This window comes from Acipenser ruthenus, chromosome 1 (assembly GCF_902713425.1).
Source record: "Acipenser ruthenus chromosome 1, fAciRut3.2 maternal haplotype, whole genome shotgun sequence".
Lineage (NCBI taxonomy): Eukaryota > Metazoa > Chordata > Actinopteri > Acipenseriformes > Acipenseridae > Acipenser > Acipenser ruthenus.
This window is the reverse complement of record NC_081189.1, coordinates 67274918-67300852: the sequence shown is the minus strand read 5'-3', so window position 1 is coordinate 67300852 and position 25935 is coordinate 67274918. Positions and strand designations below refer to the sequence as shown.

General features: G+C 45.1%; 1 long non-coding RNA gene and 1 pseudogene across 1 annotated transcript; one reads left to right on the top strand and one right to left on the bottom strand.

Moving 5' to 3' along the window:
• Nucleotides 1–25935, bottom strand: part of LOC117420460 (TBC1 domain family member 2A-like) — a 77746-nt pseudogene that overhangs the window by 35945 nt on the left and 15866 nt on the right.
• Nucleotides 8941–17360, top strand: LOC131737660 (uncharacterized). The gene is made up of 2 exons (XR_009329297.1): nt 8941–9918; nt 16887–17360. It is a non-coding gene; the product is annotated as an uncharacterized LOC131737660 (long non-coding RNA).

Below are 25935 nucleotides of genomic sequence, written 5' to 3'. Positions count from 1 at the left end.
CAGTAGTGCTCAACAGAAAAGAATGCATACAGAAAAATATTGTATACTGGCCATGGGTTTTGGTTTTGCCCGGAGCCGTAACGAAGCATTTATCGACCGGGGCATGCAATATATATATATATATATATATATATATATATATATATATATATATATATATATATATATATATATATATATATATATTTGCATGCCCCGGTAGCTAAATGCTTACCGGAGCTGGATGGAAAGACTCCATATCGTAGCTATCGGGGCATGCAATTATATATATATATAAAACGTGTTAACAGTGAGCAGTTACCTTGGGATTACACACCAGGTTCAGACGCATTGATTGGACTAATGTATCAGCAGGCGACGTAAGACTCACCGTTTCAACGGTGTCAGTAGTGCTCAACAGAAAAGAATGCATACAGAAAAATATTGTATACTTGCCATGGGTTTTGGTTTTGCCCGGAGCCGTAACTAAGCATTTAGCTACCGGGGCATTCAAATATATATATATATATATATATATATATATATATATATATATATATATATATATATATATATATATATAGCTAAATGCTTACCGGAGCTGGATGGAAAGACTCCATATCGTAGCTATCGGGGCATGCAATTATATATATATATAACGTGTTAACAGTGAGCAGTTACTTTGGGATTACACACCAGGTTCAGACGCATTGATTGGACTAATGTATCAGCAGGCGACCGAAGACTCGCCGTTTCAACGGTGTCAGTAGTGCTCAACAGAAAAGAATTCATACAGAAAAATATTGTATACTGGCCATGGGTTTAGGTTTTGTCCAGAGCCGTAACTAAGCATTTAGCTACCGGGGCATGCAAATATAAATATAAATATATATATATATATATATATATATATATATATATATATATATATATATATATATATATATATATATATATATATATATATATATTTTTTTTTTGCATGCCCCGGTAGCTAAATGCTTACCGGAGCTGGATGGAAAGACTACATATCGTAGCTATCGGGGCATGCAATTATATATATATAAAACGTGTTAACAGTGAGCAGTTACCTTGGGATTACTCACCAGGTTCAGACGCATTGATTGGAATAATGTATCAGCAGGCGATATATATATATTTGCATGCCCCGGTAGCTAAATGCTTACTGGAGCTGGATGGAAAGACTCCATATCGTAGCTATCGGGACATGCAATTATATATATATAAAACGTGTTAACAGTGAGCAGTTACCTAGGGATTACACACCAGGTTCAGACGCATTGATTGGACTAATGTATCAGCAGGCGACCGAAGACTCACCGTTTCAACGGTGTCAGTAGTGCTCAACTTAAAAGATGGCATACAGAAAAATAATGTATACTGGCCATGGGTTTTGGTTTTGCCCGGAGCCGTAACGAAGCATTTAGCTACCGGGGCATGCAATATATATATATATATATATATATATATATATATATATATATATATATATATATATATATATATATATATATATATATATATATATATTGTGAGGAAGCAGGTGGAGTGAGACAGCAGGGAGGGGGTTAAAACCTCCCTGCAAGAGAGAGAAAAGATGTGCAAATGCACTTGTTGTTAATGATTGTCCGCACCTGAGCGTTATTGGGCAGTTTAAAAGGAGAGCAGTCAGTCTGCTCAGGGCTGCTGAGGAGAAGGACATGGAAAGGAGTACTCTGTGTCCTAGCAGTCCCAATGTAAGTAATGTGCTGTGTTTAGCTTTGTAAAGCGTGTGTTTTGGTTGCTAAAGGGTAAACGGGGTATCCGTCCCGTGTTAGGAAGGGCGTTCCTGTATGTTTAGTTAGTGCTCGTATAAGAGCTAGGTGTTTGTTTTGTGTTTTTGTTTGTTTTATTAAAAGTGCGCGGAAGCGCTGAACGCTATTTCTGTGTCTGGGTCAATTCTTAAAGGGGCAACGAACCCGAGAAGGTGAAGTCTTTTACATATGGTACCAGAAGTGTGGGTGCCCGTACGACCCAGTAAAAGAAAAATTGATTTTAAGGAATTGATCGAGGAGATCAAAAGAAACACAGCTGTTCAGGTAGAACAGACAACGAAGTGGAGACAGGAGTTGGGGCTACCGGATCCGGAGCCTATGGAGCTGGACCTGCTGCTCCAAAGGTGGGAGCAGGCAGGGTGTGCCCCACTGACTCAAGCCCCGGAGCCCAGACTGGAGGAGCTGCCGCTGCCGGAGCCCAGAGAGGAGGAGCCGCCGTTTCCGGAGCCCAGAGGGGAGGAGCCGGAGCCCGGGGAGGAGGTGGAAAGCATACCTCCACCACAGCCCCGACCACCACCCCTACAGTCCAGTTCGGCGCCGCTGCGTCCAGTCCCTCACCCCTTGCTCCGGGACACCCTGCCGGTCTTCCTGGACCTCCCTGTGCTGGACCTGGAGCCCAGGGGTCTGCAGCACTGGCCACAGCTCTGCCCCTGGTTACCTGCTCCGCTCTCCCCGAGCACCCAGACGTCGCTGGGCTACTGCCAGACGTCGCTGTCGCTCCCCCTGTTCGCTGCTTCGCTCCCCCTGGGTGGTCGGGCATCACTGCACCAGTCCCCAGGGGAAGACCTGTGTCCACTGCGGCATCCTCCAGTGCCCCGGCCTACGCTTCGGTCGGCCCTGTTAGCCCGGTGGGGTCCCGTGTCCCTGGTTTGCGGTCCCTTCCTGGCAGCGCCGAAAGGACCGACCCATCCTCAAGCCCGCCCGTGGAAGAGGGCGGCAATGGACATTGCTGGACTTGAGGCTGGGTGGTTGTGTTTTAGGGGAGGAGGTGGCCGTCTCGTGGCCTGTGTCTTGAAAAGACAAGGGGGGGGATGTGTGAGGAAGCAGGTGGAGTGAGACAGCAGGGAGGGGGTTAAAACCTCCCTGCAAGAGAGAGAAAAGATGTGCGAATGCACTTGTTGTTAATGATTGTCCGCACCTGAGCGTTATTGGGCAGTTTAAAAGGAGAGCAGTCAGTCTGCTCAGGGCTGCTGAGGAGAAGGACATGGAAAGGAGTACTCTGTGTCCTAGCAGTCCCAATGTAAGTAATGTGCTGTGTTTAGCTTTGTAAAGCGTGTGTTTTGGTTGCTAAAGGGTAAACGGGGTATCCGTCCCGTGTTAGGAAGGGCGTTCCTGTATGTTTAGTTAGTGCTCGTATAAGAGCTAGGTGTTTGTTTTGTGTTTTTGTTTGTTTTATTAAAAGTGCGCGGAAGCGCTGAACGCTATTACTGTGTCTGGGTCAATTCTTAAAGGGGCAACGAACCTGAGAAGGTGAAGTCTTTTACAATATATATATATATTGTAAGATAGCGGGTTGTGAGAGACAGCAGGGAGGGGGTTAAAACCTCCCTGCGAGAAATGCACCTTTTTGTTTAATTTGTGTTTCATTGATTTGTTAATTGTTTTATTATTTAATTATCATCCGCACCTGGGCGTTATTGGAAATTAGGCCCAGGTGCGGGGTTTAAAAGAAGAGCAGGCAGTCTGTTCGGGGCTGCTGAGTGGAAGGAGGCAGAGAGGTGCGCTGTCTCCAGGTAGCCAAAGGAAGAGAGAAAGAAAAAAAGTAAGTGCGGTTTGAAACCGGTGTGTTTTGAGAAGGGCGGGTAAACAGCATAGCTGTCCCGCGTTAGTCAGGGTGTTACAGAAAGTTGAGTTAGTGCTCCAAGAGGAGCTAGGTGTTTGTTTTGCTTTTGTGTATTTTGTTTGTGTTATTTTTGTGTTTATTAAAAAAAATAGCGCGTCAGCGCTTGAAAAATCCATTCCTGTGTTCCTGGGTCAAGTTCTTAAAGGGGCAACGAACCCGAGTGAGGTTGAGTCCTTCACATATGGTGTCAGAGAGTGTGGGCGCCCCTACGACCCGGGAAATGGAGACCATTGAACAATTAATTGAGCGAATCAACCGCAATACTGCTGCGCAAATAGAGCAGCTGGAGAGATGGGAGAAAGAGATGGGGTTGGCTCCATTGAAGAAAAGGGAGCCAACAGAATTGGAGCTGCTGCTCCAAGAATGGGAGCAGGCTAGCGGAGCTCCGCAGCCTCCCGAGCCAGAGGGGGAGGAGCCGCCGCTGCCAGAGCCCAGAGGGGAGGAGCCGCAGTCTCCCGAGCCAGAGGGGGAGGAGCCGCCGCTGCCAGAGCCCAGAGGGGAGGAGCCGCCGCTTCCGGAGCCCAGAGGGGAGGAGCCGCCGCTTCCGGAGCCCAGAGGGGAGGAGCCGCCGCTTCCGGAGCCCAGAGGGGAGGAGCCGCCGCTTCCGGAGCCCAGAGGGGAGGAGCCGCCGCTTCCAGAGCCCAGAGGGGAGGAGCCGCCGCTTCCAGAGCCCAGAGGGGAGGAGCCGCCGCTTCCGGAGCCCAGGGGGGAGGTGAAAAGTTTACCTCCACCACAGCCCCGACCACCGCCCCTACGGTCCAGTCCGGCACCGCTGCGTCCAGTCCCTCACCCTTTGCTCCAGGACACCCGGCCGGTCTGCCCGGACCTTCCTGCACTGGACCTTGAGCCCAGGAGTGTGCAGCACTGGCCACAGCTTTTCCCCTGGTTCCCTACTCCGCTCTTCCCGAGCACCCAGACGTCGCTGGGCTGCTGCCAGACGTCGCTTTTGCTCCCCCTGTTCGCTGCTTCGCTTCCCCTGGGTGATCGGACGTCACTGCGCCGGTTCCCAGGGGAAGATCTCTGCCCACTGCTGCATCCTCCAGTGCCGCGGTCTACGCTCCGGTCGCCCCTGTTGAGCCGTTGGGTCCCCTTGTCGCCGGTGCGAGGTCCCTACCTGGCTGAGCCGGGACGTGGACCGATCCACCCTCAAGCCTGCCCGTGGAAGAGGGCAAGAAGGGACATTTATGGACTTGAGGGTGGGTGGTTGTGTTTTAGGGGAGGAGGTGGCCGTCTCGTGGCCTGTGTCTTGTAAAGACAAGGGGGAGGATGTGTAAGATAGCGGGTTGTGAGAGACAGCAGGGAGGGGGTTAAAACCTCCCTGCGAGAAATGCACCTTTTTGTTTAATTTGTGTTTCATTGATTTGTTAATTGTTTTATTATTTAATTATCATCCGCACCTGGGCGTTATTGGAAATTAGGCCCAGGTGCGGGGTTTAAAAGAAGAGCAGGCAGTCTGTTCGGGGCTGCTGAGTGGAAGGAGGCAGAGAGGTGCGCTGTCTCCAGGTAGCCAAAGGAAGAGAGAAAGAAAAAAAGTAAGTGCGGTTTGAAACCGGTGTGTTTTGAGAAGGGCGGGTAAACAGCATAGCTGTCCCGCGTTAGTCAGGGTGTTACAGAAAGTTGAGTTAGTGCTCCAAGAGGAGCTAGGTGTTTGTTTTGCTTTTGTGTATTTTGTTTGTGTTATTTTTGTGTTTATTAAAAAAAATAGCGCGTCAGCGCTTGAAAAATCCATTCCTGTGTTCCTGGGTCAAGTTCTTAAAGGGGCAACGAACCCGAGTGAGGTTGATACTTTCACAATATATATATATATATATATATATATATATATATATATATATATATATATATAAATTGCATGCACCTCCGGAGCTGGATGGAAAGACTCCATATCGTAGCTATCGGGGCATGCAATTATATATATATAAAACGTGTTAACAGTGAGCAGTTACCTTGGGATTACACACCAGGTTCAGACGCATTGATTGGACTAATGTATCAGCAGGCGACGAAAGACTCACCGTTTCAACAGTGTCAGTAGTGCTCAACAGAAAAGAATGCATACAGAAAAATATTGTATACTGGCCATGGGTTTTGGTTTTGTTCAGAGCCGTAACTAAGCATTTAGCTACCGGGGCATTCAAATATATATATATATATATATATATATATATATATATATATATATATATATATATATATATATATATATATATATATATATATATATATAAATTGCATGCAGCAACCGGAGGTGCATGCAATTTATATATAAATATATATGAAGCAACCGGAGGTGGATGGAAAGTCTCTAGTTCCACAGACTGATTAATGTGAACGGCTGTGATCACCTTGGGGAAAATAGCAGAGTTGGTACCGAGGCCTGGAGAGGGTCTGTCCCAAAGTTTTCATGATACCTCGAAAGGGAGGAGGTCCCAAGCGGAACTGAAGCGCGTAACCGTTTTGCATGGTGGCGAGCACCCAGGCGCCTGGGGTGCAAGACCGCTAGTACTGTAGCTGTTTTGCCGAAAAGGAGGGTCTGAGGCCGCCAGCCTTTAGGGGCCCTGCTCGGGCTGCTGAGGCTGAGGCGGGGCAGTTTGGGTTGGCTGTTTAGGGCGCTGGCCCTGGAAACGCCTCCTGTGATGCTGGTATGTGGGCTGGCCATGACATGCATTCTCTCTGCCTGCCAGGTGGGCCCAGTTGTTTGCGGCTGGTGTGCCTTTTAGGCGATGCCTCAGGTCACCCAGCGGAGCTGTGGGTACTGGAACTGTTCTGGTGACAGTCCGCATTTGAGGAGCTCGCCAGCGGTTCTACCTGCCCCACACGGAAGCGCGGGGAGGGAGCAACGCAGCCACCTGCCGGGACGACTCACGTTCCCAGTGGGATCTCTGTAAGATCTCCTCCATGGCTGGCCCAAAGGTATGTCGTGGGGATATAGGTGCATCTAGCAGTGCAGCCTTATCTGCATCCACAGCTGTCTACGAGCCACAATCAAGCTAGCCAGGCTCCAGCCAAGAGCTTGCTGTTGGAGACCGGAGATCTGTAGCAGCTTGCTGGACAGGAGATGTAGCTCCGTGGCCACCGGCTCAGGGAGCAGGGTCTCGCGCAATACCCAGTCCAAATAAGCCGTGAGCACACTTGCGGTGTTTGACAGGCGAGTTGCCTGCACTTCTGCTGCATAAGCCCGCTTGAGATGCGTTTCCGTCACCCTGTATTGAGGGTTCGGGCACGTCGGGTCTCTAGCCAACCCACCCACTGACAGGGGCCTTACCAGGGCTGCGATGGTGGAGTCTACCGGGGGGAACCTCGCTAGGCCAAGCTTTTCCGCGCCTTCTAGAGAGGCAAGCGGTGCAGCCTGCTTTAGCACGCTAGGACCTGAGGCCGGACGATCCCAGGAGGAGCGTACCTCCTCCATGAAATCTGGGAAGACCGGGAACTTTTAAGGGTGAGGAGCCATCACCTGCGTCTGGAACACGGACCGGCATGGTTCTGCTGCTGGCATCCAGGGGACCTGCAGGAAGGCTGCAGCGCGTCCCATAAGTGCCAAAACCGAGCTAGACAACGGGGGAGCACTGGCTTCCGAGGCTACCTTGAAGCCAGGTTCTTCCTCAGCAGGGGTTTCGCCTACCTGCATGTCAGAGGAGAAGGAGGCCCCCTCCCCAGAGGCCGCTATGGAAAGAGTGTCCTCTTGCACTAGCTGGGACGCCTCTTCCCATCCACCCTGAACTCCCCTGGGGGAGAGGGGGTATGGCAATTGTGGCCGCAGGCGCCTGTTTGGGCAAAAGCTCCAGGACCTGGGCCAACTGGGCTTTGAGGTCCATAATGTCCCTCGCCTGCCTGGAACGCTTCACCCTTGTCGCCTGCGGAGATGGGGAACGACTACGGGAGGCCTGTGCATCGGGGATCCTGGGACAGGTCATGGAGGAGGGGCTCTGGGGCTCCAAGAGCCACCAACGGTGTGGCCAAAGAGGACACAGAGTTCCCTTTCTTGGCTCTCTCCAACCTAGCTTCCTTCACCTGGGGATGATAAGCCTCACAGTTGCTGCAGGCCACGTCCCTCTCGAGGGCCAAGGTGGCATGTTGGACACCCAAACATTGCGCACAGAGGGTATGTTTATCCTCTTGCGGGATATTCGTATTGCAGGCCGTGCAGGGGTGGAACCCCGACTTGCCTGACATGGGCCTTGTGTTGTGCATGGGCTGTGCACTGAACACCACTTGCAATGTGGTCAAGCACTGATTAAAAGTGCGAACGCGGTGTGCTCGCCACTAGCGCTGTAGCAGGGGGTTCCGAACACTGTGCGCACCATGCACCTTGGGCACCTCATGCACTGCGTACCGTGCAGCACCGTATATGCCCGTGCATTAGTGTAGCAGTGGCACCAAGCACTGTGCACCGCGTGCAGTGTGCGTACTGAGCTCTGTGCGCACCGAGTATCGTGGCACTACATGCACTGAGTACAGTACAGCACCATGTGCTCTTGCGCTAGTTCTTTGGCAGTGGATAAGCACCGTGTGCACCATGTGCACCGTGTGCACCATGTGCACCGTGCTTACTGAGCGCTGTGTGCACTGAGTACCATGCAGCACCTTGTGTTCGTGCACTAGCGCTGTAGAACTCTGTGTACTCTCAGAAAGAAATAGACAACCACTTGCAGGTGACTGCACAGGCAGCCACACACACATGACAGACAGATAACAAAGAGCAGCCTACCACAGAAGCGAGGAGGCCGCTGAAAAACAGAAAGGCAAAAGGCTTGGTCTTTTCAAAGTCGTTGATTCCAGGAAAGCGCACGAGCCAGCTTTCAGCAAGAATGCAAGAGAAATACAATCGACTCCATTCGACTCGAGGCGCTCTCGTCTATCAATACGCTCAGCTCAACACAGAGGTCTTACCGTACAGTACTGACAGTTTTATTCCCTCTGTCGGCGGGACCGAGTGCATCATCCCAGGAAGGAGCCTATCGGCAGCTCTGGTATAGAGAGCTCAGCGATACCTACCGAATGGGAAGGCATATCCCATACATAATGTCATTGGTGGTGGTCGTCTTCGAATTGAAAGGGAATCAATTGTGATAAAAGAGTTTTGTCCTAATGTAACAGGAACGGAAAGGCGTTTGTGTATTTACACCAAAATTCTGATCCCTGGTTAGTTGTATAGCGTTTCGTATATCTATTGTGATGGGAGATTCAACAGCCTGCATTTTTTATTGCCGTTTTGGTTCTTCTTGGCGCCTTATGATCACGTCATCACTCGGCTTCCTTCAGTCTGCTTTTCTTTTAGCTGAGAGGAGGTAAGCACAGCTTCGTGCTGGTAATAAAATACTTAATTAAAATTATTAAGACTGTCTAATTATCAATAGAATATGGCGTGACATATATAGTACTACTCGGAAAACACTACAGCAGTTGTTTTATTCTTCTAAACCTTTGATAAAGTTGTTATTTAATTTATTTTGAACAACGTGGCGTTTGCTTGCCAGATAATGATACAGCCTTCCACGTGTGATACACATTGTTCACTGTATTCCTTTTTCTAATAGGGAATAGAGGACCAGAAACACGTGGAAGCTGATGTTTTTCTGTTCTGTTTTAATTATATTTTGCAGGTATGTTGAACTCCGTTGTTATGAATAGAAGCGAAAGCTAGTTTAAACTGCTAGTTATTGTATTTTAATTTTATTATCGCAGTAATACTCGTTAGAATGGCTGATTCATGAGTCATATTATGCGTATGTTTTGTCCCACATTGTTATGGTAACTATTTTGTGTATTTTTGATTACTGACGATCTGAAAAATGTAGAAGAAACGGTAGATCGTATCTTGAAATATATACAGTATAGGTTTAAGCTGTAACATAGGAAAAAAATGTGTTTTGTGTAAAGTTTCAGTCTGCTTTTCTTTTGGCTGAGAGGAGGGAATAGAGGACCAGAAACACGTGGAAGCTGATGTTTTTCTGTTCTGTTTTAATTATATTTTGCAGTTCTGAACAAGATTAAAGAACTTATTATCAGCATTGCACTGCCTTAGTGTCCTTCACTGAACAACACACCATAGCTGGCCTGACAGGCAGGGAAATCTTTTGCACACAACAACACAACGCAGAGAAATACACGAGTGGTAGCCAGCGCAGGACAGAATTGTGAAATGAGGAGCGCCCCGGCTACATTGGTGCCGTGACTCGGATTCATCAGCAGTGGATCGACACCAGTTCGGTCGCCGAAGGTTGCTGCATCCTACTTCTGGTCAGAGTTAGAGATGGTCAGGTATTCCATGTGAAAATTTGAAGTTGTGTCAGTGAGGGACATTATTTTATTATAGTGTATTAAGTCTAAATATTTGTTTTATTAGTGTAAATTGTGTTATTTTTTTCTATTATTATTATTATTTATTATTATTATTATTTATATTATTATTTTTGCAATTGTTCGATTGTAACAGATCTGTTTGAAATGGCCCATATTATAGACAGAGAGAAGAATGCTCAATTAAATGACGAAGAATCTGAATGTCATTTTGGTTTTGGGAGGGGGAGGTTTTTCAGGGATTTTGATCAAACTCCACAAAAAGGTTTAGGTAGGTTAGGTACACCTCCATTTTGTTCCACCCGTATGCAAGATGATCCCCCAACAGTGAGTCAAAATACTACTTGCCCAGATTTAGGTGACCTTATCACGCAATTAGCTCAGCAAATTAGCCATTCCATCACTGCCCAGTTACAAAACGATATGAGAACCAGAGATGATGGTAGCACAGTTTCACAAGGCACAGGGAAAAATCAACAACCTGCTGAGTTAAATCTAGCTGGTGTTAAGTTGGTAATGCAGTCTGATGTCAAGGAACCCCCATTCTTTAGGGGGGATGGTTCTGATAAGTACTCTGTTCACGAATGGCAGGAGCTCATGGATCTGTGCCTGAGGAAAAGGAGGTTTCCTGTACAGGAACAGTCACAAGAAGTACTAGCTAGGCTGATGGGAAAAGCTAGAGACATTGTAAAGATTAAATTGTGCAGCAATCCTTCTTTGAACCCCACCCAGAACCCCAAATTGCTCTTTGACATCTTAAAGCAACATTTTAGTGAACTGACTTACTCATGCATGCCCTTAGCAGACTTTTATAACACTTTGCCAACATCAGAAGAGAGTGTGATGGATTACTGGATTCGTCTGAACAAGGCAGTAGACGTTGCAGAAGAGTGCCTGCGGAGGCAGGGCCGCAACATTGAAGATCCCAGTCGTGAGGTTGCGATGATGTTTGTCAAGCACTGTCCAGATCCATCTCTTGCAGGGGTGTTCAAATTCAAATCAGCTGAGAAGTGGACTGCTGGTGAGGTTCAAGAGCGGCTGGACGAGAATCAGAGGGAAAAGAGGGCACAACCCACAGCCAAACCTCCAAAACCTGTAGCCGTAAAACACGCTGCTGTTCATGCGCAAACAGCCACATATAAAGATTTGGAAGCAGCTGGCTTTTCTACAGCAACTTCTCAATCTGTACAGGTGCCTGCTACTCCTTCTCAGACAGATGGTAACTGTATGCAGACTTTAATAAGTTTGCTAGATCGTGTACTTGAGCAAAAGACACAAGCGGCAGTGATTCCACAGCGCCAGTATAACCATACACACTCTTTCCCTATGAAAACTTGTAAAGTCTGTGGAGCCTCGGATCATTCTACACTGTCTCATTGTAGGCAGGAGGACCTATGCTTAAAGTGTTTCATGCCAGGCCACTGGAAGAGAGACTGTCTTGGACGGAAACCTAGGTACCACGAGAGGCAGGCCGACGGTGCTCACCAGAGTGGGCAGCCGTTAAACTAGGAAACCCACATTTGGAGAGGGGACATGTGGGTGAAGAGCAACAAACCCTCATCAATGAAGAACAAGATTTAGAGCTCTTGTATGCAAATTCATGCATAGTAGCGCCGGAGGGGTGCCAAGTTATAGTTCAGAGCTCGCAGAAAGTGCAGCCATTTAGTGAGTTATTTTATGCACCAGTCATTGTCAATGGTCAAATTGAACTTAAGGGCATGCTTGACTCAGGTTCTATGGCTTGCACCCTCAGTGAAGCATCAGAACAGAAACTGCTGGTAGCGGGTATTCTCCCAAAGAAGAAACAATCAACAGAACAGATAGTTTTAATTGGTTGTGGTGGGAAACAGGCACATCCTAAAGGCATGTATGAATTGCAGCTGCAACTGTATGGTGTTAACTGTGTTGTTCCTACCCTAGTAGTGCCAGGCCAGCGAGATGAGCTCATCTTGGGTTCGAACGTCATCAAATACATAATGCATCGAATGAAGGGAAGTGACGACTACTGGAGGCTAATATCCAGTGAAGGTTTGCAGTCCCCTGATCTCGAACAGTTTCTCGACGTGATGGCCAGTCTGACCCGGTGGAGAGGTAGTGAGATGCCAAGTAAAATTGGGACTGTTAAACTAACTCAAGCTGTTACTCTCCTTCCCAAACACGAACATTTAGTTTGGGGGAAATTGCCCAACAGTGTTTCCACTTCCCCGGGGAGTACAGTAGTAGTAGAACCCACTACATCCAAGTCCGTGCCACGTAACATCCTCGTAGGGAGAGTGATCACACCTATGTGGGGGGATCGGTGGATTCCCGTGAAGGTCACCAATCCCTTAGATAAGCCCATCATCCTGAAAAGAAACTGCAAACTGGCAGACGTCTCACCCTGTCTCGCTGCAGAGGACTTGAATGTCTTCCAAGGCATGTGTCGGGGAGATGAAGACACCTCTGTGAGACATTCTCCAGGCAGTAGCGCCACTGATGCTGATCTCAAGCAAAGACTTTTAAGATTAGGCTTGGGCGGTATTGACATTGATGCTTGTAAAGTCGCTAGCTCATCCAAGGAGAAGTTAGTACAGTTATTAGCAGAATACCAGGACATTTTTTCTAAACATCCTTTGGATTGTGGAGAAGCTAAGGGGTTTGTGCACCGCATCCGTCTTACTGATGACCGTCCATTCCGTCTCCCCTACAGAAGGGTTCCCCCAGCACACTACCAGAAGCTAAGACAAGTCCTCACAGAGATGGAAGAGAAGGGAATAATTAGAAAGTCTGTCAGTGAGTTTGCTTCGCCCCTGGTTATGGTGTGGAAGAAAGATGGAGGCCTTCGCATCTGTACAGATTTCAGGTGGTTGAATGCACGGACATTAAAGGACGCCCACCCACTCCCACATCAGTCTGATTGTTTGGCAGCCTTAGGAGGCAACACTTTCTTTAGCACGATGGATCTCACATCAGGATTTTACAACATCCCCATGTGTGAGGAGGATAAAAAATACACCGCCTTCACCACTCCATTGGGCTTGCACGAGTATAACAGAATGCCCCAAGGCTTGTGTAACAGCCCAGCTTCATTCATGCGAATGATGCTAAGTATTTTTGGAGACCTGAACTTCACCAGCCTTCTGTGCTACTTAGATGACCTACTTGTATTCGGCCCCACAGAAGAGGAGTCATTGAGTAGGTTGAGAGTGGTCTTTCAGAGATTAAGGGAGAATAACCTCAAACTCACTCCAAAGAAGTGCCACTTGATGCGTGACACAGTGAAGTTTTTGGGTCACATCATTGACTGTAGTGGAGTGTCAGTGGATCCGGCGAAGGTGGAAGTAATTTCTAGCATGACGAAGCAGGATTTGATGGAGGAAGATGGCTGTACTCCTTCTGTACGAAGAGTAAAGTCTTTTCTTGGTATGGTATTTTATTACCAGCATTTTATCCCGGATTGCTCCTCAATTGCCAAGCCTCTGTTTGCCCTCACTGCAGGACAAAAGAGGAGTAGAAAAACTGCTGGTAACAAGAGGGGTCCAGGTGCATTTAGAAAACTCACAGCTTCCGACTGGATGCCAGATTGTGACAGTGCCTTTCTCTGTCTCAAAGAAAAGCTGTTAAATTGTGTGGTTCTGGCCCACCCAGATTTTGCGAAACCATTCATTCTTTCAGTAGATGCTTCCTTGGATGGATTTGGTGCTGTACTCTCCCAAATAGCGACTGGGGAAGACAGAGCACGACCTATAGCATTCGCAAGCAAGACACTGAGTGGAGCACAGCGAAGGTATCCTGCCCACAGGCTAGAGTTTTTGGCTTTAAAATGGAGTGTGTGTGAAAAGTTTAGCCACTGGTTGAATGGTCATAACTTTACTGTGTGGACGGACAACAACCCACTCACATATATCATGACAAAGCCAAGGCTCGATGCATGTGAGCAGCGCTGGGTGGCCAAGCTTGCTCCTTATAACTTTGATCTGAAGCACATCCCAGGAAGAAAGAACACTGTAGCTGATGCACTAAGCAGAGTTCCATTTACCAGACCAGTCAGTCAAAGACTACTCCAAGAACCGTATCGCAGTTTAATAGACGAAGCTGAAGGGGTGGAGGGAGAAGCTGTGCAAGATGCATTCCGATGGAAGTGTCAGTCTTATCAGGCGAGCATGCAGGCCCCTAACCAGAAAGAGGTCTCTCCAGTTCACTTCTCATGCTCATACAGCCAAACTGCAGTCAAAGCTATCTGCGAAGCCCATACTGAATGGGAGAAAGCTACACAATTCAGGGCAATAGATTTGGCCCAGCACGTTCAACAGCTGTTACCCTCAGGACAGGATGTCTTACCTGTCCTTTCACTGCAAGAACTTCAGAGCTGCCAGCAACTAGACCCTGTCATTTCAAAGGTGATGCCATTTGTGAATCGGCAGAGAAGACCCTCCAGACGAGAAAGGCATGGTGAAGACCCGAAGGTCTTGATGCTGTTTAAACAGTGGGACAAACTAAAAGTCCAAGATGGAGTTCTGTACAGAGTGACGAAGGATCCCTTGAGTAGGCGGAAGAAGTTCCAATACGTACTACCTGTGAGTTTGAGGGAGAAGGCAATGTCTGGGATTCATGATTTGGCAGGACACCAAGGACAGGCCAGGACCCTACACCTTGCAAGACAGAGGTTCTTCTGGCCAGGCATGGAGAGTGATGTAAAGAACTATGTTAGATGTTGTCAAAGATGTGTTCTGGGAAAAACACCGGAACCTGCAGCACAAGCTCCACTAGAGAGCATCAAGACCTCTGTTCCCATGGAGTTAGTGTGCATCGACTTTTGGTCGGCTGAGGACGGAAAGCAGCGATCTGTGGATGTTCTGGTTGTGACTGATTATTTTACAAAGTTAGCCCACGCATTCCCTTGCAGAAATCAAACTGCAAAGCAAGTTGCTAGAAAGTTGTGGGATAATGTGTTCTGTGTGTATGGGTTCCCTCAGAGAATACACTCTGATCAGGGAGCAAACTTTGAAAGTGAGCTGATAGCAGAGCTGCTCAGACTGTCAGGGGTTGCCAAGTCACATACTACTGCCTACCATCCAATGGGGAATGGAGGAACGGAGGGGTTCAACCGGACCTTGGGAAATATGCTCCGAACACTGCCATTGAGAGCCAAACACCAGTGGCCACAACAGATACAAACTCTGACATTCGCTTACAACTCAACTGTACATGAGACAACAGGTTATGCTCCATTTTATCTCATGTTTGGTCGCGTTCCAAGACTGCCAGTTGATGTTATGTTCAGACAATTCCTGAATGACCCAATTGTAACTGATTACAGTAGTTATGTGGAGTCACTGATCACAGACCTCCAAAATGCAGTGAACATTGCTCAGCAGCATGCCTCCAAAGAACAACAGCGACAGGCGCGAGAGTATAATAAGAGAACCAGAGGAACCTTTCTCAGTAAGGGGGATAGGGTACTTCTAGCAAACAAGGGAGAAAGAGGTAGAAGGAAGCTAGCAGACAAGTGGGAACCTGTACTGTATACTGTGACTGATAGAAATCTGCAGACTCATATTTACAAAATTACAGATGACTCTGGGAACACTAAGGTAGCGCACAGAAATCTGCTCCTAGAGGTCAACTTTCTGCCACTTGAATTACCCAGAGAAGATCCATCTTCTGGAACAAACACTGAAAGAGGCATCGATTCAGTATGTGAACCTCAGTCTGTGGATCTCATCAGCACCCTGGAAAGCGAAGCTCCAGAACATCGCACAAGCTCTTGGATACTACATGGATCAGGAGGTGCAAAGGACCAAAGATCCCAGGAATTGGAAAGTGACTTAACCTCTTCATCTGCTCAAAGTACTGCTGGTTCAAGTGTGCTAGATAGACCCGACAGTCCCCGACAGTTTATCCTTGACACAGGAACCTCAATTGCCCATGACAGTTTATCAGTTGTCTCTGAAACAGTTCCCTCAGATGAACCTGCCAGTTCCAGAACAAATGTACCTAGACAGGAACCAGAAATGGTCACTGGTCCAGTTAGAACACGAGCAGGTAGAGTAGTGAAATCTGTGAACATGGTTCAAAGGCCCCTTACGGAGGGTATTGCCAGTTCAGTCAGCAAATCATCACAGTCATTACTCAGGTTATTTGAAGGGTAAATGAAAAGGTTAATGGCTATTTCAGGTCCTGCGCCGTGAAAAATTCAGTTGGGTTTTGTTAAACCATTTCTTTTTCTGAATTTCCTTTTTTTACTGTGAGTTTTGGGGACAAAGCAAGGGGAGGCCAAGTGTTATGTGGTGTATCTGGCACCACATTATTCTAGAAGGACTTGAGGCCTGATCAACCTCCAGCTCCTTTGAACCTGTTAAGCAGGTAGCTTTAAGCTGAAGTAAAGACAAGGTCTTTTTGTAAACTTGTGCCTAGTCTGTGTCCAGGGTAAATACTTGTACTTTTGTTTTTCATTGTTGAGCTCGGGAACAGGATTTTGGTGTAATTCAGGAGGGGTGAATGTAACAGGAACGGAAAGGCGTTTGTGTATTTACACCAAAATTCTGATCCCTGGTTAGTTGTATAGCGTTTCGTATATCTATTGTGATGGGAGATTCAACAGCCTGCATTTTTTATTGCCGTTTTGGTACTTCTTGGCGCCTTATGATAACGTCATCACTCGGCTTCCTTCAGTCTGCTTTTCTTTTAGCTGAGAGGAGATAAGCACAGCTTCGTGCTGGTAATAAAATACTTAATTAAAATTATTAAGACTGTCTAATTATCAATAGAATATGGCGTGACATATATAGTACTACTCGGAAAACACTACAGCAGTTGTTTTATTCTACTAAACCTTTGATAAAGTTGTTATTTAATTTATTTTGAACAACGTGGCTTTTGCTTGCCAGATAATGATACAGCCTTCCACGTGTGATACACATTGTTCACTGTATTCCTTTTTCTAATAGGGAATAGAGGACCAGAAACACGTGGAAGCTGATGTTTTTCTGTTCTGTTTTAATTATATTTTGCAGGTATGTTGAACTCCGTTGTTATGAATAGAAGCGAAAGCTAGTTTAAACTGCTAGTTATTGTATTTTAATTTTATTATCGCAGTAATACTCATTAGAATGGCTGATTCATGAGTCATATTACGCGTATGTTTTGTCCCACATTGTTATGGTAACTATTTTGTGTATTTTTGATTACTGACGATCTGAAAAATGTAGGAGAAACGGTAGATCGTATCTTGAAATATATACAGTATAGGTTTAAGCTGTAACATAGGAAAAAAATGTGTTTTGTGTAAAGTTTCAGTCTGCTTTTCTTTTGGCTGAGAGGAGGGAATAGAGGACCAGAAACACGTGGAAGCTGATGTTTTTCTGTTCTGTTTTAATTATATTTTGCAGTTCTGAACAAGATTAAAGAACTTATTATCAGCATTGCACTGCCTTAGTGTCCTTCACTGAACAACACACCATAGCTGGCCTGACAGGCAGGGAAATCTTTTGCACACAACAACACAACGCAGAGAAATACACGAGTGGTAGCCAGCGCAGGACAGAATTGTGAAATGAGGAGCGCCCCGGCTACATTGGTGCCGTGACTCGGATTCATCAGCAGTGGATCGACACCAGTTCGGTCGCCGAAGGTTGCTGCATCCTACTTCTGGTCAGAGTTAGAGATGGTCAGGTATTCCATGTGAAAATTTGAAGTTGTGTCAGTGAGGGACATTATTTTATTATAGTGTATTAAGTCTAAATATTTGTTTTATTATTGTAAATTGTGTTATTTTTTTCTATTATTATTATTATTTATTATTATTATTATTTATATTATTATTTTTGCAATTGTTCGATTGTAACAGATCTGTTTGAAATGGCCCATATTATAGACAGAGAGAAGAATGCTCAATTAAATGACGAAGAATCTGAATGTCATTTTGGTTTTGGGAGGGGGAGGTTTTTCAGGGATTTTGATCAAACTCCACAAAAAGGTTTAGGTAGGTTAGGTACACCTCCATTTTGTTCCACCCGTATGCAAGATGATCCCCCAACAGTGAGTCAAAATACTACTTGCCCAGATTTAGGTGACCTTATCACGCAATTAGCTCAGCAAATTAGCCATTCCATCACTGCCCAGTTACAAAACGATATGAGAACCAGAGATGATGGTAGCACAGTTTCACAAGGCACAGGGAAAAATCAACAACCTGCTGAGTTAAATCTAGCTGGTGTTAAGTTGGTAATGCAGTCTGATGTCAAGGAACCCCCATTCTTTAGGGGGGATGGTTCTGATAAGTACTCTGTTCACGAATGGCAGGAGCTCATGGATCTGTACCTGAGGAAAAGGAGGTTTCCTGTACAGGAACAGTCACAAGAAGTACTAGCTAGGCTGATGGGAAAAGCTAGAGACATTGTAAAGATTAAATTGTGCAGCAATCCTTCTTTGAACCCCACCCAGAACCCCAAATTGCTCTTTGACATCTTAAAGCAACATTTTAGTGAACTGACTTACTCATGCATGCCCTTAGCAGACTTTTATAACACTTTGCCAACATCAGAAGAGAGTGTGATGGATTACTGGATTCGTCTGAACAAGGCAGTAGACATTGCAGAAGAGTGCCTGCGGAGGCAGGGCCGCAACATTGAAGATCCCAGTCGTGAGGTTGCGATGATGTTTGTCAAGCACTGTCCAGATCCATCTCTTGCAGGGGTGTTCAAATTCAAATCAGCTGAGAAGTGGACTGCTGGTGAGGTTCAAGAGCGGCTGGACGAGAATCAGAGGGAAAAGAGGGCACAACCCACAGCCAAACCTCCAAAACCTGTAGCCATAAAACACGCTGCTGTTCATGCGCAAACAGCCACATATAAAGATTTGGAAGCAGCTGGCTTTTCTACAGCAACTTCTCAATCTGTACAGGTGCCTGCTACTCCTTCTCAGACAGATGGTAACTGTATGCAGACTTTAATAAGTTTGCTAGATCGTGTACTTGAGCAAAAGACACAAGCGGCAGTGATTCCACAGCGCCAGTATAACCGTACACACTCTTTCCCTATGAAAACTTGTAAAGTCTGTGGAGCCTCGGATCATTCTACACTGTCTCATTGTAGGCAGGAGGACCTATGCTTAAAGTGTTTCATGCCAGGCCACTGGAAGAGAGACTGTCTTGGACGGAAACCTAGGTACCACGAGAGGCAGGCCGACGGTGCTCACCAGAGTGGGCAGCCGTTAAACTAGGAAACCCACATTTGGAGAGGGGACATGTGGGTGAAGAGCAACAAACCCTCATCAATGAAGAACAAGATTTAGAGCTCTTGTATGCAAATTCATGCATAGTAGCGCCGGAGGGGTGCCAAGTTATAGTTCAGAGCTCGCAGAAAGTGCAGCCATTTAGTGAGTTATTTTATGCACCAGTCATTGTCAATGGTCAAATTGCATGCACCTCCGGTTGAAGCAACCGGAGCTGGATGGAAAGACTCCCAATCGTAGCTATCGGGGCATGCAAGACTCCATATCGTAGCTACAAGGCAATGCAATTATATATATATATATATATATATATATATATATATATATATATATATATATATATATATATATATATATATATTAGTCTTTTTTTTTCTTTTTTCTTTTTTTTGGATGTTAGGAGTTAGGGTGGTATTTACTCGCGCATAGTTTTGAATGTTATTTCAGAATCTCTCCTTTAACATGTCTGAAGGGGACACTGTATTACTTATACTGGCCATGGCCTTTAACGTCTTAAAACGTGTTAACAGTGAGCAGTTACCTTGGGATTACACACCAGGTTCAGACGCATTGATTGGACTAATGTATCAGCAGGCGACGTAAGACTCACCGTTTCAACGGTATCAGTAGTGCTCAACAGAAAAGAATGCATACAGAAAAAATATTGTATACTGGCCATGGGTTTTGGTTTTGCCCGGAGCCGTAACGAAGCATTTAGCTACCGGGGCATGCAAAAAAAAAAATATATATATATATATATATTTGCATGCCCCGGTAGCTAAATGCTTACCGGAGCTGGATGGAAAGACTCCATATCGTAGCTATCGGGGCATGCAATTATATATATATATAAAACGTGTTAACAGTGAGCAGTTACCTTGGGATTACACACCAGGTTCAGACGCATTGATTGGACTAATGTATCAGCAGGCGACGTAAGACTCACCGTTTCAACGGTGTCAGTAGTGCTCAACAGAAAAGAATGCATACAGAAAAATATTGTATAATGGCCATGGGTTTTGGTTTTGCCCGGAGCCGTAACGAAGCATTTATCTACCGGGGCATGCAATATATATATATATATATATATATATATATATATATATATATATATATATATATATATATATTTGCATGCCCCGGTAGCTAAATGCTTACCGGAGCTGGATGGAAAGACTCCATATCGTAGCTATCGGGGCACGCAATTATATATATATATATAACGTGTTAACAGTGAGCAGTTACCATGGGATTACACACCAGGTTCAGACGCATTGATTGGAGTAATGTATCAGCAGGCGACCGAAGACTCGCCGTATCAACGGTGTCAGTAGTGCTCAACAGAAAATAATTCATACAGAAAAATATTGTATACTGGCCATGGGTTTTGGTTTTGTCCAGAGCCGTAACTAAGCATTTAGCTACCGGGGCATGCAAATATATATATATATATATATATATATATATATATATATATATATATATATATATATATATATATATAAATTGCATGCACCTCCGGTTGAAGCAACCAGAGGTGAAGCAACCGGAGCTGGATGGATAGACTCCATATCGTAGCTATCGGGGCATGCAATTATATATATATAAAACGTGTTAACAGTGAGCAGTTACCTTGGGATTACACACCAGTTTCAGACGCATTGATTGGACTAATGTATCAGCAGGCGACCTAAGACTCACCGTTTCAACGGTGTCAGTAGTGCTCAACAGAAAAGAATGCATACAGAAAAATATTGTATACTGGCCATGGGTTTTGGTTTTGCCCGGAGCCGTAACGAAGCATTTAGCTACCGGGGCATGCAAATATATATATATATATATATATATATATATATATATATATATATATATATATATATATATATATATAAATTGCATGCACCAACTGTTGAAGCAACCGGAGCTGGATGGAAAGAATCCCTATCGTAGCTATCGGGGCATGCAAGACTCCATATCGTAGCTACAAGGCAATGCAATTATATATATATATATATATATATATATATATATATATATATATATATATATATATATATATATTAGTCTTTTTTTTTCTTTTTTCTTTTTTTTGGATGTTAGGAGTTAGGGTGGTATTTACTCGCGCATAGTTTTGAATGTTATTTCCGAATCTCTCCTTTAATATGTCTGAAGGGGACACTGTATTACTTATACTGGCCATGGCCTTTAACGTCTTAAAACGTGTTAACAGTGAGCAGTTACCTTGGGATTACACACCAGGTTCAGACGCATTGATTGGACTAATGTATCAGCAGGCGACCTAAGACTCACCGTTTCAACTGTGTCAGTAGTGCTCAACAGAAAAGAATGCATACAGAAAAATATTGTATACTGGCCATGGGTTTTGGTTTTGCCCGGAGCCGTAACGAAGCATTTAGCTACCGGGGCATGCAAATATATATATATATATATATATATATATATATATATATATATATATATATATATATATATATATATATATATGCATGCCCCGGTAGCTAAATGCTTACCGGAGCTGGATGGAAAGAGTCCATATCGTAGCTGTCGGGGCATGCAATTATATATATATAAAACGTGTTAACAGTGAGCAGTTACCTTGGGATTACACACCAGGTTCAGACGCAGCTGGATGGAAAGACTAATATCGTAGCTATCGGGGCATGCAATTATATATATATAAAACGTGTTAACAGTGAGCAGTTACCTTGGGATTACACACCAGGTTCAGATGCATTGATTGGACTAATGTATCAGCAGGCGACCGAAGACTCGCCGTTTCAACGGTGTCAGTAGTGCTCAACAGAAAATAATTCATACAGAAAAATATTGTATACTGGCCAAAGGTTTTGGTTTTGTCCAGAGCCGTAACTAAGCATTTAGCTACCGGGGCATGCAAATATATATATATATATATATATATATATATATATATATATATATATATATATATATATATATATATATATATATATATATATTGATTGTCCGCACCTGAGCGTTATTGGGCATATATATATATATATATATATATATATATATATATATATATATATATATATAAATTGCATGCACCTCCGGTTGAAGCAACCGGAGCTGGATGGAAAGACTCCATATCGTAGCTATCGGGGCATGCAATTATATATATATATATATATATATATATATATATATATATATATATATATATATATATATATATAAAACGTGTTAACAGTGAGCAGTTACCTTGGGATTACACACCAGGTTCAGACGCATTGATTGGACTAATGTATCAGCAGGCGACGTAAGACTCACCGTTTCAACGGTGTCAGTAGTGCTCAACAGAAAAGAATGCATACAGAAAAATATTGTATACTGGCCATGGGTTTTGGTTTTGCCCAGAGCCGTAACGAAGCATTTAGCTACCGGGGCATGCAAATATATATATATATATATATATATATATATATATATATATATATATATATATATATATATATATATAAATTGCATGCACCTCCGGTTGAAGAAACCGGAGTTGAAGCAACCGGAGCTGGATGGAAAGACTCCATATCGTAGCTATCGGGGCATGCAAATATATATATATATATATATATATATATATATATATATATATATATATATATATATATATATATGTAACAGGTGGGACCGCGGGAACCAGGAAGTGTTAATTGTTGGCAGTATAAATATCGGCACCATAAGGGTGCAAGAGAACCAGGTAGTCGATGTGCAGCTGTGTTTTGGTGTTCCTGTGTTCCCGTGGTTCCCCCTGTGACGAGGTAAGCCGGTTGCACTATTGTTTTGCTCCCTCTTAATTTTTATGTGCAGTACTCTTTTGGTGTCCTGGTTTTATGGTATTGTTATTGGTATATTGTAGGGCGAGTCGGCGGATATACTTTTGGACGTCAGTATTCCGGACTCTCCCGAGGTAATGTAAACTGTGTTTTCAATGTAACTGCTGTGCAAGATATATGGTTAGGATTGTGTGTAATTGCACTGCAGCAATTGTGGGTTTTAGTGTTGTTGTTGATAATAAAGATTTTGTTGGCACAACCAATTTCCATTCTTTTGTCTTTTCATTTATTTGAGAGGGGCTCTGTGTGGGGTACCCAAATATTGCTGCTAGATTAATAAGGTTATGTGAGGTTCTATTTCTCGTTAAACTATAGATGGCGTAGTCTGCATCGCGACCTGTACAGTTAAATAGAGAAAAGGTCGTGGACGCCACATTTTGGCGTAGTCGGCAGGATTTGAACCTGCGCGGGGAGTTAAAATGTATTGTACGTCGAGACCCACAGATTACTTTAATAGCCTTACGTCAAGAGGCAATTAGATGGGTTCAGGAAGGGGAACGGGGATCAATTAGTGCTGTTCGTGCTCCCTCAGCCCGACTCAGTAGTATCCAATCAGAGGTCCAAGGCAGTTGTGAAGCGGTTGCTGTATTAAAAACACAGGATAGTGAGTTGGAGGAAATTAGAGGGATTTTAAGTAGTCAACAGTTGCAAATTGATCACTTATTACAGCTCTTAGAACAGCCACGGGCTATTAGTAAAGGACAGGGGGCATCTCCGAGCCTTTCTAGGTATAGGTATGATTCAGAAGGGAGGCCCATTTGTAATCGGTGCAACCTGGCTGGCCATATTGCACGGCGTTGTGTGCGAGAGCAGTCACAACATGGGCAAGTGCCTGGTAGTGATGGGGGGAGGTTAGAGCCCAGTAGCAGGACTCTGCCATCGGAAAACTAGGGCCCGCCAGTGTACAGAGCCATACATTGGTTGGGGGCAGTGTAGGCTCCAGTGCTACTCCAGATAGCGCCACTGCGGTATCATGTTTGTTAGGCCGTTGTCCGGTAGTGAAAGTCTATATGAGCGGGGTCTTAGTGCCTTGTGTATTGGATACTGGTTCAATGGTTACTACTGTTACAGAAAGTTTCTTTTCCCAGAATTTTAAGTTTAGAGGTGGGGGGAAGCTTAGAGATTGTGGTTGGTTAAGGCTTCAAGCTGCCAATGGTTTAGAGATACCGTATGTGGGCTATTTGGAGTTGGATGTACAAGTATTGGGGAAGTTAATTCCCAGTCGTGGGGTTTTGGTTGTTAAAGACCCCCCAGGCATTGGGGCCAAGTGTTGTAGAGGAGAGCTACCAGGGCTTCTGGGAATGAATGTAATTGAGGAGTGTTATCGTGAGTTATTCTCACAACATGGGCCCGTGCTTTTTCAGGTCCCCCCTGTTGTTAATGCAGGTGTAGATTGGCAGAAGGCACTTCATTTTTGTCGACGCGTGGTGACTGGCACATCCCAGGTGGGTAAGATAAAAGTGCAGGGAGCTGGGTTAGTCAGTATTCCTGCTGGCACGATGGTTATGGTTCAGGCTACCGGCCCTCAGGGTGGTAGTATGTTGCCATGGACAGCACTATTAGAACCCTTGGGGCCAGGTGAAGGTGCCCTACCTACTGGACTCCTATTGCCTTCCGCTGTAGTAAATATAGTAAAGGGGCAGGTACAGGTACCGGTGGTAAATGTAGGGGTGAATGTAGCCTATTTACATCCCCGTGAAGTTTTGGGGACAGCACATTGGGTAGAGGTAGTGCAGGAGCCTGCTACCGGTATCCAAATTGAGGAGGTAGGGGCCCCTGAACATGTTGCAATTGTTAATGTGCAGGGTGTACCATCTGGTAACATGGGCTCCTTATCTGATTTTTCTGGCCTTGATTTATCTGGGTTAACCTTAGTTGAACAGCAGCAGGTGCAGCAGTTGCTACACAAGTACCATACTGTGTTTGCTGAGGGTGAGGGTGATATAGGGTGCACAAATGTTATTACCCATGAGATCCCCCTGGTGGACAATGTGCCAGTCCGCCAACGACATAGAAGAATACCCCCTTCGCAATATGAGGCCGTAAAGGCCCATATAAAGCAGCTGTTGGAAAGCCAGGTTATTCGTGAGAGTAGTAGCCCTTATGCTTCTCCTATTGTGTTGGTGCAGAAGAAAGATGGCAGCCTGCGTATGTGTGTTGATTACAGGCAACTTAATGCCCGGACCCGGAAGGATGCATACCCCCTACCCCGTATTGAAGAATCCTTGGATGCCCTCTCAGGTGCGCGTTGGTTCTCCACACTTGATTTAGCAAGCGGATATAATCAAGTTCCGGTAGCAGAACCTGATCGGCATAAAACGGCATTTTGTACCCCTTTTGGTCTGTTTGAGTTTAACAGGATGCCTTTCGGACTCTGTAATGCCCCTGGCACATTCCAGCGACTAATGGAGCGACTGTTTGGAGATCAGAGTTGCCAGTCTCTCCTCTTGTACTTGGATGATGTGGTTGTGTTTTCTTCGACTGTGGAACAGCATCTGGGACGTCTAGAAATGGTCCTTAGTCGCCTTCAACATCAGGGCCTTAAGGCTAATCTCAGTAAGTGCTGTTTCTTCCGTACAAAAGTTAAATATCTGGGGCATTTGGTTTCCTGTGAGGGTGTAGCCACTGACCCTGAGAAGATCACTGTTGTTGCAGAATGGAAGCGGCCTAGAAGTCTTGTTGAGCTCCGGTCATTTTTGGGATTCTGCAGTTACTACCGTAGGTTTGTTGAGGGATTTGCAAAGTTGGCGGCCCCCCTTCATCAGGTAGTGGCTGAGTTAGCAGGAGCTGGCAAAAGAGGACGGAGAGGCCCAGGGGTTATTACGGAGAGCATCTGGACTAGGGAGTGCAATGCATGTTTTCAGGCATTAAAAACTAAACTTGTTTC